Here is a 15,003-nt window from a genome sequence, read left to right on the forward strand (position 1 = left end):
TTGTAATCAACACTTTAACTCAAAGGACCTTTACCTTGTGTTTGTCTCTGTGTGGACAGACATAATGTGAGCTCATTCTTCATGATTCCTCCACAGAGTGGACCAGGAGAGCTCAGAGATTCCCAGTGGTCAGTCTGCCCAGCAGCATCAAACACACCTGGACTCCATATTTATGGTCTGTACATGGACAACAACTACTTTTACATCTATTGTGTTCACAATAATCTCCATGCTGCACTTTTTAGACCAGTGGATTGTCTGTCCAACATGGATCTGATGTTTGCTTCCATGATTTGACTTTGATTGAGTCATTCATATAATATTCTGTTCCAGCTGCTGGAGGACAACATTGTCACTTTTGTGAAAAACGAGCTGAAGAAGATCCAGAAGGTTCTGAGTTCAGAATGCTCAGAGAGTAAGAGGGAGGATGAGGAGGTGTTGGACGGTGAGGATGAAGAGCAGAGGAGGAGCAGCAGAGAGGCATTTCTGAAGATCACAGTGCACTTCCTGAGGAGAATGAAGCAGGAGGAGCTGGCTGACTGTCTGCAGAGCAGTAAGAGGATTTCTCTAAAGATTTAACTCGCTGGATAAATGAGACATTTACTGATGTCTCAAGAGATTGTGGAAAATATGTTTCTTTAACCATTAAAGTCTCTTCATGATCTTATTTATTGTGTGTTCATTCAGGAAGTGAGTCTGATTGTCAGCGTAAACTTAAATCTAAGCTGAAGAAGAAGTTCCAGTGTGTGTTTGAGGGGATTCCTAAAGGAGGAAACCCAACCCCTCTGAACCAGATCTACACAGAGCTCTACATCACAGAGGGAGGGACTGCAGAGGTCAATGATGAACATGAGGTCAGACAGATTCAAACAACATCCAGGAAACCAGACAGACCAGAAACAACAATCAGACAAGAAGACTTCTTTAAACCCTCACCTGGAAGAGATGAACCAATAAGAACAGTGATGACAAAGGGAGTGGCTGGCATTGGGAAAACAGTCTTAACACAGAAGTTCACTCTGGACTGGGCTGAAGACAAAGCCAACCAGGACATACAGTTCACATTTCCATTCACTTTCAGAGAGCTGAATGTGCTGAAAGAGAAAAAGTTCAGCTTGGTGGAACTTGTTCATCTCTTCTTTACTGAAACTAAAGAAGCAAGAATCTGCAGGTTTGAAGAGTTCCCGGTTGTGTTCATCTTTGACGGTCTGGATGAGTGTCGACTTCCTCTGGACTTCCACAACACTGAGATCCTGACTGATGTTACAGAGTCCACCTCAGTGGATATGCTGCTGACAAACCTCATCAGGGGGAACCTGCTTCCCTCTGCTCGCCTCTGGATAACCACACGACCTGCAGCAGCCAATCAGATCCCTCCTGAGTGTGTTGACATGGTGACAGAGGTCAGAGGGTTCACTGACCCACAGAAGGAAGAGTACTTCAAGAAGAGAATCAGAGATGAGGAGCAGGCCAGCAGAATCATCTCCCACATCAAGACATCACGAAGCCTCCACATTATGTGTCACATCCCAGTCTTCTGCTGGATCACTGCTACAGTTCTGGAGGATGTGTTGAAGACTAGAGAGGGAGGAGAGCTGCCCAAGACCCTGACTGACTTGTACATCCACTTCTTGGTGGTTCAGTCCAAACTGAAGAAGATCAAGTATGATGGAGGAGCTGAGACAGATCCTCACTGGAGTCCAGAGACGAGGGAGATGATTGAGTCTCTGGGAAAACTGGCTTTTGAGCAGCTGCAGAAAGGCAACCTGATCTTCTATGAATCAGACCTGACAGAGTGTGGCATCGATATCAGAGCAGCCTCAGTGTACTCAGGAGTGTTCACACAGATATTTAAAGAGGAGAGAGGACTGTACCAGGACAAGGTCTTCAGCTTTGTCCATCTGAGTGTTCAGGAGTTTCTGGCTGCTCTTCATGTCCATCTGACATTCATCAGCTCTGGAGCCAATCTGATGACAGAAGAACAATCAACCTCCAAGAAGTCTGAAACAAGAGAAGATGAATCTGCAGAGACACAGTTCTACCAGAGTGCCGTGGACAAGTCCTTACAGAGTCCAAATGGACACCTGGACATGTTCCTCCGATTCCTCCTTGGACTGTCACTGCAGACCAATCAGACTCTCCTACGAGGCCTGCTGACACAGACAGGAAGTCGCTCAAAAACCAATCAGGATATAGTCCAGTACATCAAGAAGAAAATTGAGGACAACCCGCATCCAGAGAGAACCATCAATCTGTTTCACTGTCTGAATGAACTGAATGATCCTTCTCTTGTCGAGGAGATCCAACAGTCTCTGAGTTCAGGAAGTCTCTCCACAGATAAACTGTCTCCTGCTCAGTGGTCAGCTCTGGTCTTCATCTTACTGTCATCAGAAAAAGATCTGGACGTGTTTGACCTGAAGAAATACTGTGCTTCAGAGGAGGCTCTTCTGAGGCTGCTGCCAGTGGTCAAAGCCTCCAACAAAGCTCTGTAAGCATGTAGATATTTGCCTATATTGATATTTTAGATACACAGGAGGAGAGAACAGTTAGTATTTGTATTTTAACTTTACTTTTGTCTCTCCAGACTGAGTGGCTGTAACCTCTCAGAGAGAAGCTGTGAAGCTCTGTCCTCAGTTCTCAGCTCCCAGTCCTCTAGTCTGAGAGAGCTGGACCTGAGTGACAACAACCTCCAGGATTCAGGAGTGAAGCTTCTGTCTGCTGGACTGAAGAGTCCACATTGTACACTGGAAACTCTCAGGTCAGAACAAGTTATTTTTTTATGACTTGAGATATTTTCCTAAAATATTATCTCTATGTGGTTTAAATGTCAGAATTCCCAGTACTTTCAGATGATCTGCCATTTGTGTTGTTTTGTGTGTTTGCAGGCTGTCAGGCTGTCTGATCACAGAGGAAGGCTGTGCTTCTCTGGCCTCAGCTCTGAGCTCCAACCCCTCCCATCTGAGAGAGCTGGACCTGAGCTACAATCATCCAGGAGACTCAGGAGTGAAGCTGCTGTCTGCTGCACTGGAGGATCCACAGTGGAGACTGGACACTCTCAGGTATGAAGAGGCCTGCTGCAGACACAGACAGTCCGACAATGGTCCGAAACTCATGAAACGTAGCACAAATATCAGCTGATATGTTTAGGTTTTTATTTTGCTATTAAGTTATACATGTGAACGTATCAGTGCAAGTGATGTAATCTTTGCATGCTGAAAGAAGATGTGCTGCTCTGACCCCCCTCCTCCTTTCAGGGTGGAGCCTGCTGGAGTCCGATGGTTGGGACCAGGTCTGAGGAAGTGTAAGTGTGAAAACAAAGCAGCACACATTCAACCATCTCCACACTGTGACATCACTCATTCACAGCTCTGATGTCATCATCAAAGTGTCAATCAATGATCAGATGATATATCAATAACTGCAGCTGTATTGTGTCTTGTTCTCTCCATCAGATTCCTGTGAACTCACAGTCGACACAAACGCAGTTAACAGAAACATCAAACTGTCTGACAACAACAGGATGGTGATGTTTGTGAAGGAGGATCAACCATATCCTGATCATCCAGACAGATTTGAGAAATGTCCTCAGCTGCTGTGTACAAATGGTCTTACTGGTCGCTGTTACTGGGAGGTGGAGTGGAGTGGAGGGGTTTATATAGCAGTGAGTTACAGAGGAATTAGCAGGAGAGGAAGAAGAGCTGAATGCAGGTTTGGAGAGAATGATCAGTCCTGGAGTCTGGACAGCTCTGATGATGGTTACACTGTCTTTCACAATAAACAATTAACACCGTCCTCCTCCTCCTCCTCCTCCTCCTCCTCCTCCTCCTCCTCTGTCTCTAACAGAGTAGCAGTGTATGTGGACTGTCCTGCTGGCACTCTGTCCTTCTACAGAGTCTCCTCTGACACACTGATCCACCTCCACACCTTCAACAGCACATTCACTGAACCTCTTTATCCTGGGTTTGGAGTCTGGCCTGATTCCTCAGTGTCTCTGTGTTCTCTGTAGGAAGGCGAGTCTCCTCCTGTTAGAGACACATTCAGTAGAGTCTGTACAGGATCACAGTTACTTAAATCTTATCTGTATCTGTGTTTTAATTGCTGTATCGACTTGCCTCCTGTCGCTGCCTCTTGGCCAGGTCATCATTATAAATAAATAATGTTATATCTTTAAGTAACGTTGGAAGTCAATTTAGTTTCCATATTTATGTTTCAAACAGGACTGAACATTTCCCTCATTTGATTCCAGTATGACAAAAAGTCAAATAGTAAAAAGTATATTCTTTAATGCAATTCAGCATTTAAAGATATTTAAAGATACTTAAAGAGAGATATTTAAAGAATATACAGTGAATGTGAATGTACTGAGATATATATACAGTGTGTACAGTGTGATATGAGATATGTGTATATATATATATAATACATAGTTTATCTGTTCACCACCAGAGGGCGCCAAAGTTCTCCATGACAAGTGTATTAAAAGTAATAAAAGTAGAAAATGCCCCCTGTGGCTGTTGTACTATTATATATGATATTAGATTATTATGACTCATGCATTTATATAAAATCAAGATTTCACTGCTGTAGTTTATTGAGCTCATTTTGAACTATTTTGATTTAAAACTCATATGTATCTATGTCCCTTATATGTACTGTATCTGTTCTATTTTGAATTAAATTTTTTTTCAATAAACAGAGATATATATTGTTTATCATCTGTATCATATCACAGGTAAATAATAAACAAGAGGAAACAGAATCCAAACTGTGCTAAAGGTCAGTGTCAGTCAGATGGATGAAATATATTGAGTGTAAAGTAGTGCAGCATTCAGGTGCTCCATAAAAAGCTGTACAGTTTAATCTGACTGAGGGTTCCCATGTATCAGAATGTGTTCGGTTTATGAATGTTGTCCATATGGAAAACTAGAGCGCCATAAAGTGTGTTTAACTTTAACATGGTGAAGTTTATTCCTCTGTCTTCACACATGGACAAAGACACAAACATGTGTTCTCCAGGGTGCTCATCCTAACCCTGACTCAGCTGTTTCACCATAAATCAATCACAGCTTTCTGCATACTGCTACTTTACTATTTCCCTTAGACTCATTTATTAGTTTAATAATCAGCTTTGGCCTGTCTCAGTTCATTTACTACTTTATTTTTCAGTGCCTGAAATGTTCTCCTGTCCTGTGCTAATCCAGATTGAAGAGCTGTCTTCAGTACTAAGTCTCTCTGCTGCTTTGTCACAGATATTAATAATGTGTCTGAAATGGAGAAAGGGCCACTGAGGAGGCTTACGTGTGTATGTGTACATTCTCAACATATAGTTTCATTATAACGACAAGTTATAGACGACACATGAGGAAACTTCCTCTCTGGGTGTTCCCTGTTTAAAGTTTACTTTCACTTTCTCTGAAGGAGTGTGGCAGTTGGTTTTCTCCGTCTCAACCTCCAGCTGAAGGTAATGGAACAAGTGCTTAATGTTTTCCTCGTTAACACAAGCTGTCGTTAGTTTATTTCCACTAGAAACAGCAACAATCTGCCTCCATTGTTCATTTCTCTGCTGGAAACTCGGGACGAAGCAGCTCAAACAACCGTTATTAAATACAGGCCAATATCTGTCCGCCATTTTGTGTGTCTGTTAGTGAGTGTACAGTAAAATAAGAGTCCAAGTAGAGTCAGTTGATGCTCAGTAGTTGAACACATTTCAGAGGGAGATACTGAACTTTTTAACAATGAAGTTAGTTTAAAAAACATCCAGAAGTCACCCAGTATACTAATGCTTCCTGTCAGACCTTTCAGAATAAAATGTAGTGACCTAAATAAAGTTAACTGAAATATTTGGGTTTTTAGTAGACTTATTAAGTTCTGTGATTCTTCACATCTTTTAGCAAAACGTCTTGTACTTGATATTTGTGTGATTAATATTTTCACTGTGCAGTGATATTTCACAGCTTTAAATAAACTTATTCTCCATGTTTGTGTTAAAAGTAGATATTTTTCCAGACATTTTAATTCCCTGTGACGTCAGTCTCTATGTCCAGTTCAGCTTTTAACGAGAACCTCCCAGCCAGATTTGAACTTTGGTCCAGAACAGAGACACTGGAGGACAAAATGTGTCAGATAATGATTCAATGTCATCGTTACAGAATCTTTTTTTCATCAAGGTTTTTCACCTTCGATCAGAATCAGTTTATTGATTGATCAGCTTATCTGTTGTGGAAACAGTTTCATTGTAATATTGATAACACTGAATGATGTAATACTGTGAATATTCCAATACTTTCATTAGTGTTCATTCTGAATGTGGTCTGCAGTCAGCCAGTTCTCACTAATGTTTCAGTTGATGTGCACATGAATGATTTGTGTTTCCTCTCCAGATCAAAGTGTGTGTGAGCTGATGTGGATGTGAGTTCAGCAGCATGAGTCAGTGTGAGGACAGAGAGGAGGGAGCCCCTCCCTCTAAAAGGACTCTGTGGGGGGAACATGACAGCCAGAGCAAAGCTCAGAGGTGAGATTAGGATCTCTAACTGTCCATGACTCTTCTCCATGTCACAGCTCAGCAGTCAGATCACTGCACCATCATTATTCACACTCAAAGCTCTGTGTGTGTTGTGTTGAAGCCCAGAGCAGCAGAACACAGCAGACTCTGCTGGACCTGGACCTGGACCTGGACCTGAACCCAGCTGTGTGTGCTTCAAGAGCAACCAGTCATTGGTTGACTTCATTGATTTTAAAGGACGACAACCCTCTGCTGCAAAGAAGTAAACTGTTAGCGAACACTGTTCATTTTATTCTTCTTTACTTACATTTATATTCTCACAGCTGAAAGCTGCCCAGTATGACCAGTCTCCCACACACGTTCTGACTGTTGTCTGATGACTACATGAGTATAAAACAATGACTTTATTGAGACTGACAGATGCTTTCTGCCTACAAAGGCTAACCCTGGTTCCATTGAGTTCCTCCAACAAATCAACATCATGTAGTTTTCAGTCATGTGACAACATAAATACAAACATGTCAGTGATAACAGCTGGACTGAGATCAGCTGCTCTAAAACACGGAATGAACAATCACAGAGAGTCTGAAATAAAAGAGAACCCAATGTCCATGAGAAGCTCACTCTGTTGATAAAAGATGAGGATTTAAATCTGATATGAAAAACTAAACAATGTGTTTGTATCAGCTGACTTATCTGGCGCTCTGAGTACTTGTGGCCCAATTACTGACGTATGAAGTTGTCCAACAATGCCACCTAGCTAGAGAACTCTCAGGGCTTTATATCAATTAAATAAAAGAAATAGCTTGATTTCAATTTAGGTTCATCAATGGATAACAGTGTGTTGTAAGTAAAAACATTTAATTGATATATATTATATTATAGTATACACCACCTAGTGCTCTTACTGCTGAGCTAACCAGTCTCTTCTTGTCCGACACATTTTATTTTCCTCTTGACCCTGCGTTAACTTAAATATGACAAATAAAACAGTGAATAAAATGAACCGGTGAACGAACACAGTAAATTGAAAGCAGACTGGACCGTTTATTCCCAGTGGATTCAGTAGTCTGATTAACACTTTAATGTCAGGAGAAACCATCTGATTCAATGTTGTAATCAACACTTTAACTCAAAGGACCTTTAGCTTGTGTTTGTCTCTGTGTGGACAGTCATAATGTGAGCTCATTCTTCATGATTCCTCCACAGAGTGGACCAGGAGAGCTCAGAGGTTCCCAGTGGTCAGTCTGCCCAGCAGCATCAAACACACCTGGACTCCATATTTATGGTCTGTACATGGACAACAACTACTTTTACATCTATTGTGTTCACAATAATCTCCATGCTGCACTTTTTAGACCAGTGGATTGTCAGTCTGTCCAACATGGATCTGATGTTTACTTCCATGATTTGACTTTGATTGAGTCATTCATATAATATTCTGTTCCAGCTGCTGGAGGACAACATTGTCACTTTTGTGAAGAACGAGCTGAAGAAGATCCAGAAGGTTCTGAGTTCAGATTACCCAGAATGCTTAGAGAGTCAGAGGGAGGATGAGGAGATGTTGGACGGTGAGGATGAAGAGCAGAGGAGTAGCAGCAGAGAGGCCTTTCTGGAGATCACAGTGCACTTCCTGAGGAGAATGAAGCAGGAGGCGCTGGCTGACTGTTTGCAGATCAGTAAGAGAATTTCTCAAAGATTTAAAACCAGAATCAGAATCACTTTATTGGCTAGATATTTACGTGCAGGTTTCTTTATGTAGATGAGGTAGATGACTGTTGTGTCATCTGCAAACTTCAGGAGTTTGACAGACTGGTCTCTCGAGGTGCAGTCATTGGTGTAGAGGGAGAAGAGCAGTGGGGAGAGCACACACCCATGGGGGTGCCAGTGCTAATTGTCCCGGTGGTATTGGATGTGATGTTCCCCAGCCACACGAGCTGCCTCCCGTTGGTCAGGAAGTTTGTAATCCACTGACAGATGGAGGCTGGCACAGTAAACTGGGTTATTTTGGTGTGGAAGATGTCTGGGATGATGGTATTGAATGTTGAGCTGAAGTCCACAAACCGGATCATGGATATGTCCCTGGAGAGTCGAGGTGTTGCAGGATGTAGTGCAGTCCCATGTTGACTGCATCATCAACTTCAAAATCAAATTTTCTTTATAAATCCCTTAATTATCTTCTTTGTTGTGTGTTCATTAAGGAAGACCTGATGGAGTCTGTCAGCGTAAACATAAATCTAACCTGAAGAAGAAGTTCCAGTGTGTGTTTGAGGGGATTGCTAAAGCAGGAAACCCAACCCTTCTGAACCAGATCTACACAGAGCTCTACATCACAGAGGGAGGGACTGCAGAGGTCAATGATGAACATGAGGTCAGACAGATTGAAACAGCATCCAGGAAACCAGACAGACCAGAAACAACAATCAGACAAGAAGACTTCTTTAAACCCTCACCTGGAAGAGATGAACCAATCAGAACAGTGATGACAAAGGGAGTGGCTGGCATTGGGAAAACAGTCTTAACACAGAAGTTCACTCTGGACTGGGCTGAAGACAAAGCCAACCAGGACATACAGTTCATGTTTCCATTCACTTTCAGAGAGCTGAATGTGCTGAAAGAGAAAAAGTTCAGCTTGGTGGAACTTGTTCATCTCTTCTTTACTAAAACCAAAGAAGCAGGAATCTGCAGGTTTGAAGAATTCCAGGTTGTGTTCATCTTTGATGGTCTGGATGAGTGTCGACTTCCTCTGGACTTCCACAACACTGAGATCCTGACTGATGTTACAGAGTCCACCTCAGTGGATGTGCTGCTGACAAACCTCATCAGGGGGAACCTGCTTCCCTCTGCTCGCCTCTGGATAACCACACGACCTGCAGCAGCCAATCAGATCCCTCCTGGGTGTGTTGACATGGTGACAGAGGTCAGAGGGTTCACTGACCCACAGAAGGAGGAGTACTTCAGGAAGAGAATCAGAGATGACGAGCAGGCCAGCAGAATCATCTCCCACATCAAGACATCACGAAGCCTCCACATCATGTGCCACATCCCAGTCTTCTGCTGGATCACTGCTACAGTTCTGGAGGATGTGTTGAAGACCAGAGAGGGAGGAGAGCTGCCCAAGACCCTGACTGAGATGTACATCCACTTCCTGGTGGTTCAGTCCAAACTGAAGATGGTCAAGTATGATGGAGGAGCTGAGACAGATCCACACTGGAGTCCAGAGACAAGGGAGATGATTGAGTCTCTTGGAAAACTGGCATTTGAGCAGCTGCAGAAAGGCAACCTGATCTTCTATGAATCAGACCTGACAGAGTGTGGCATCGATATCAGAGCAGCCTCAGTGTACTCAGGAGTGTTCACCCAGATCTTTAAAGAGGAGAGAGGACTGTACCAGGACAAGGTCTTCTGCTTCATCCATCTGAGTGTTCAGGAGTTTCTGGCTGCTCTTCATGTCCATCTGACATTCATCAGCTCTGGAGCCAATCTGCTGGCAGAACAACAATCAACCTCCCAGAAGTCTGAAACAAGAAAATATGAATCTGCAGAGATACAGTTCTACCAGAGTGCTGTGGACAAGGCCTTACAGAGTCCAAATGGTCACCTGGACTTGTTCCTCCGCTTCCTCCTGGGACTTTCACTGCAGACCAATCAAGATCTCCTACGAGGTCTGCTGACACAGACAGAAAGTGGCTCAGAAGCCAATCAGGTAGCGATCGAGTACATCAAGAAGAAGATTGAAGAGACTCCCTCTGCAGAGAGAACCATCAATCTGTTTCACTGTCTGAATGAACTGAATGATCGTTCTCTTGTCGAGGAGATCCAACGGTCCCTGAAATCAGGAAGACTTTCCACAGATAAATTGTCTCCTGCTCAGTGGTCAGCTCTGGTCTTCATCTTACTGTCATCAGGAAAAGATCTGGACGTGTTTGACCTGAAGAAATACTCTGCTTCAGAGGAGGCTCTTCTGAGGCTGCTGCCAGTGGTCAAAGCTTCCAACAAAGCTCTGTAAGCACGTAGATATTTGCTTCTATTGAAAATATTTTAAATACACAGGAGGAAAGAATAATTAGTGCTTTTGTTTTAACTTTACTGTTGTCTCTCCAGACTGAGTGGCTGTAACCTCTCAGAGAGAAGCTGTGAAGCTCTGTCCTCAGTTCTCAGCTCCCAGTCCTCTAGTCTAAGAAAGCTGGACCTGAGTGACAACAACCTCCAGGATTCAGGAGTGAAGCTTCTGTCTGCTGGACTGAAGAGTCCACATTGTACACTGGAAACTCTCAGGTCAGAACAAGTTATTTTTTTCTTAAATGACTTGAGATATTTCCCTAAATTATAATCTATATGTGGTTCAAAAGTCCAGTGTGTAACATTTCTATACATATCTATTGGCAGAAATGTAATATAATATTAAGTATTTTTTCAAGTATGTTTTCATTGGCGTATATGTACATTACCTTAGAATGAGCTGTTCAGGACCAAATCCACCATGTTGATCTGCTGTGTTTGTACAGTTGCCAGAAAAGACCAACCGAACTAACTCGGGATTCAGTTGGTTTTAATCTCCACCTTCAACACTAGCTCCTCAACACTGGTCCTTTGAACGGCATCTCTCATGTCATGATTCAACATTTTCTTTTTTCTTTTAGGTGTTCTCAATACATTTGTGTGTTTGCAGGCTGTCAGGCTGTCTGATCACAGAGGAAGGCTGTGCTTTTCTGGCCTCAGCTCTGAGCTCCAACCCCTCCCATCTGAGAGAGCTGGACCTGAGTTACAATCATCCAGGAGACTCAGAAGTGAAGACGCTCTCTGCTGCACTGGAGGATCCACAGTGGAGACTGGACACTCTCAGGTATGGGACATTTGGGAACTTCAGGGATTTTGTTATTAAAGGTTCTGTATATTTAGTTATAACGAACACAGAGAGAAGATAACATTCACTAACAAATACCAATAGATGCATGGACTTAAGAAATGTGAACTGGTGTGGTGTACTGTAGATCAATGGATTGGGAAAGGGTTGAGGGATGAGGGTCGAGGGATAAAGGGTTGAGGGATGAAGGGATGAGGGGTTGAGGGTTGAGGGATCGAGAGTTAAGAGATGAAGGGTTGAGGGATGAAGGGATGAAGGGATATGTGATCGAGGGTTAAGAGATGAAGGGTTTAGGGATGAGGGGATGAGAGTTCGGGGTTGAGGAATGAACGGATGGAAGAAAGGTGGGTTTGTTGGCGGATGGATGAATGGACGGAGGGGATCGGTAAGATGGTAAGAGGGAACCGAGTGGGGGAGCCGTGAGACTCTGAGTGGGGGAGCCGTCTCTTCGTATCTCTTGTAGAAAGCCCCAGTGGTTCCTGTATTTAGATAAGAGATACGGGGGTAAAGGAAAGAATGTATTCGGGGGTAGGGATGTGGAAACTGAGTCGAGGGGGGAGTGAATGGATAAGGTGTGCTTAAGTATGTTTTGAGCGGAAATTAGATGAGTACTAGGTGTGGTCTTTGTTCCTGAACCTAGTCATACAACTTAATTTCGTTGCATAGTACATAACACACCAACATCCTGTGGCTCACTCTCAGTGTATGAGGAGAGTTTAGGGGGAGCAGCGATGCACACATTGTGTATCTGTGTATGACACTGATGTAATGTCCATGTTTGCATGCTGAAAGAGGATGTGCTGCTCTGACCCCCCTCCTCCTTTCAGGGTGGAGCCTGCTGGAGTCCAATGGTTGAGACCAGGTCTGAGGAAGTGTAAGTGTGAAAACAAAGCAGCACACATTCAACCATCTTCACACTGTGACATCACTCATTCACAGCTCTGATGTCATCATCAAAGTGTCAATCAATGATCAGATAGATCAATAACTGCAGCTGTATTGTGTCTTGTTCTCTCCATCAGATTCCTGTGAACTCACAGTCGACACAAACACAGTACACAAAAGGTTCAAACTGTCTGACAACAACAGGAAGGCCACATATCTGGAGGAGGATCAGTTATATCCTGATCATCCAGACAGATTTGACAAATGTCCTCAGCTAATGTGTAGAAATGGTCTGACTGGTCGCTGTTACTGGGAGGTCGAGTGGAGAGGAAGAGTTTCAATATCAGTGACTTACAGAGGAATCAACAGGAGAGGAGACAGTGAGGACTGTGTGTTTGGAGAGAATGATCAGTCCTGGAGTCTGATCTGCTCTGATGGTGTTTTCTATGTCTGGCACAATAACAGAAGAACATCCATCTCCTCCGACTCCTCCTCCTCCTCCTCCTCCTCGTCTGTCTCTAACAGAGTAGCAGTGTATGTGGACTGTCCTGCTGGCACTCTGTCATTCTACACAGTCTCTTCTGACACACTGATCCACCTCCACACCTTCAACACCACATTCACTGAACCTCTTTATCCATGCTTTGGGTTTGGAGTGGGGTTTTGGTCCTGTTTTGGTTCCTCAGTGTCTCTGTGTTCACTGTAGGAGGGAGAGTTTCCTCCTGTTAGAGAAACATTCTCACTGCTGAAGAGATCAGTTCAGTCTGTACGGGGTCACAGTTACATATATATTTAAGTTACTGTATTAAATTAATCAAAAAACTTTAATGAAAATTTGAACTACTGATTTTGGGTTCAGTTTGTTCAACTTTACTTACATACATAAAGATTATTTACAGTGCATGTGCAATTAATGCTACAGATGATGAGATAACATATTGTTCTACAACTATTTGTGTTTACAAATGGTTTACAAAAAGTTTACAATAAATTAATATCATAAATCAACAAACAATGACTCATTAGTAAACCTTTATTTACTCATTTGTTCCTGTTAATTAACTTTAAAAAACAAAACAAATAAAAACATTTAACAGTTGTGCATTTGAATGAGGGAATATGCAAACATTTCACCCTTTCTATGCAAATAAAAGTCCAGTTCACAAACACAAGCACTAATATCCAAACACAATTAGAGTGAAATTATTAGCATCTTCAGGGAGTAACTGAAGCACATTAACAGATAATGAGGAGAGTTATAATAAGCTAGTTCAGTACACTTAAGATATGATCTTAATACTGCACCACAGCTGGTTTCCAGCAGTTTAAAGTGAGAATTAAGTTTACATTATAATCAGTATCAGAATTATTCCTGAAAAAAACCTATTGGTTGGCCCAAATTCAAAAATATAATATTTGTACCATCCAACATTGTAATTTTTGCATTTATTTGTTGTCAAAGAAACATTTTGTCATTGTTAAACATACCAACTAGTGTGTCTATAACAGGCTTCTGCTGTGTTGTAACAAACACTATACCTTTTTGTTATGTCACTGTTAAATGAACACTGTATGCTGATGTCAGAAAGAAAGATCCTTTGTCTCAAACTGTGTTTTATTTGCTCTTCAGAAGCTTTTGAGGTTGTGGGTTTGATCCTCAGGTAACTCAGAAAGAAGTTTTAGTAATGATGCCCTGATTCCTGAAACTCCAGAAGAACAGTCAACTAGGGTTGAGACAAAACAGAATGTGTATTGTTTGTACTGTATGTGCAGTTAAAATAAATGATTTTAGTCTCTTCAGAATGATAAAATGCACATTAAATAATAGGTCTCAATTTTTCTTTTTGTTTGATACAACCAGATACAAGCAGTAACTAACAGTCAGTTAAAACTCACTAAAGCTGCTTTATGGAACCAAAGTAATAGAAACATGTGCTCAACTCCCACATATTCCAGGTCAACATGTATTTGATCTTTAAATGTTTATCTTCATTAAACAGACATTTTATCGCATCTTATTTCACTGGCAGTTATCTGGGTCTCTGGAGGTTCCCTGTCCCGTTAGCCAAGAATACTAAAGGATTGCTAGTGATGAATGTGGGAACTGTGGAGAGAGAAATGGTAAAAATCTCATATTACAAAATCAAAGAGGGGACAGGAGTGGAACCTGATGGGAATTCTGGGAACAGAAAGAGAGGAAGTAAGTCACCAGGAAGTCACTCTTTGCTTTCTTAAATAATACAGCAGGTAAGTGCTGGATAAATGACATGATGGTACACACGCTTATCCATTTCCACCAATGTAACAGAGGAAAAAAAAGATTCTGTACGTCATTATAATCAGAAACTCTCAAAAATCTTTATTTTAAGATACAAATTCAAAATATGGAGAAAGATTCTCATTATTTTGAGATACTAAGTGAAAATATTGAGTAAGTTTGTCATTATAATGACTGATAGAATCTCTTTCTTTTGTCACAAATGAGCTTCCATACCTCTCTTAAGCAGCAGGTGGTGGTAGAAGTTGTTGGCGACCTGCCGTTAAATTAAGGGAAGAAGAAGAATTCTACAGGAACTTTGTGGAAGGAGGGATTAATGATTAAAATATTTGACTTGGGAGTAAGGGGACGAATGTTTAATTGGATTAAGGATTTTTTAATGAAAAGAACAATACAAGTAATGGTTGGTAGTGTCTGTTCAAAGACTGTAGAAATAGAGAACGGAACCCCGCAAGGAAGTGTTATCAGTCC

General features: G+C 42.0%; 1 pseudogene; it reads left to right on the forward strand.

The window, feature by feature from the left end:
- The window catches only part of LOC127378946 (uncharacterized), a 30,755-nt pseudogene extending 16,488 nt beyond the window's left edge, over positions 1-14,267 (forward strand).
- Positions 14,268-15,003: the final 736 nt, after the last annotated feature.

The sequence above is a fragment of the Dicentrarchus labrax genome, unplaced genomic scaffold (assembly GCF_905237075.1).
Source record: "Dicentrarchus labrax unplaced genomic scaffold, dlabrax2021, whole genome shotgun sequence".
Classification (NCBI taxonomy): domain Eukaryota; kingdom Metazoa; phylum Chordata; class Actinopteri; family Moronidae; genus Dicentrarchus; species Dicentrarchus labrax.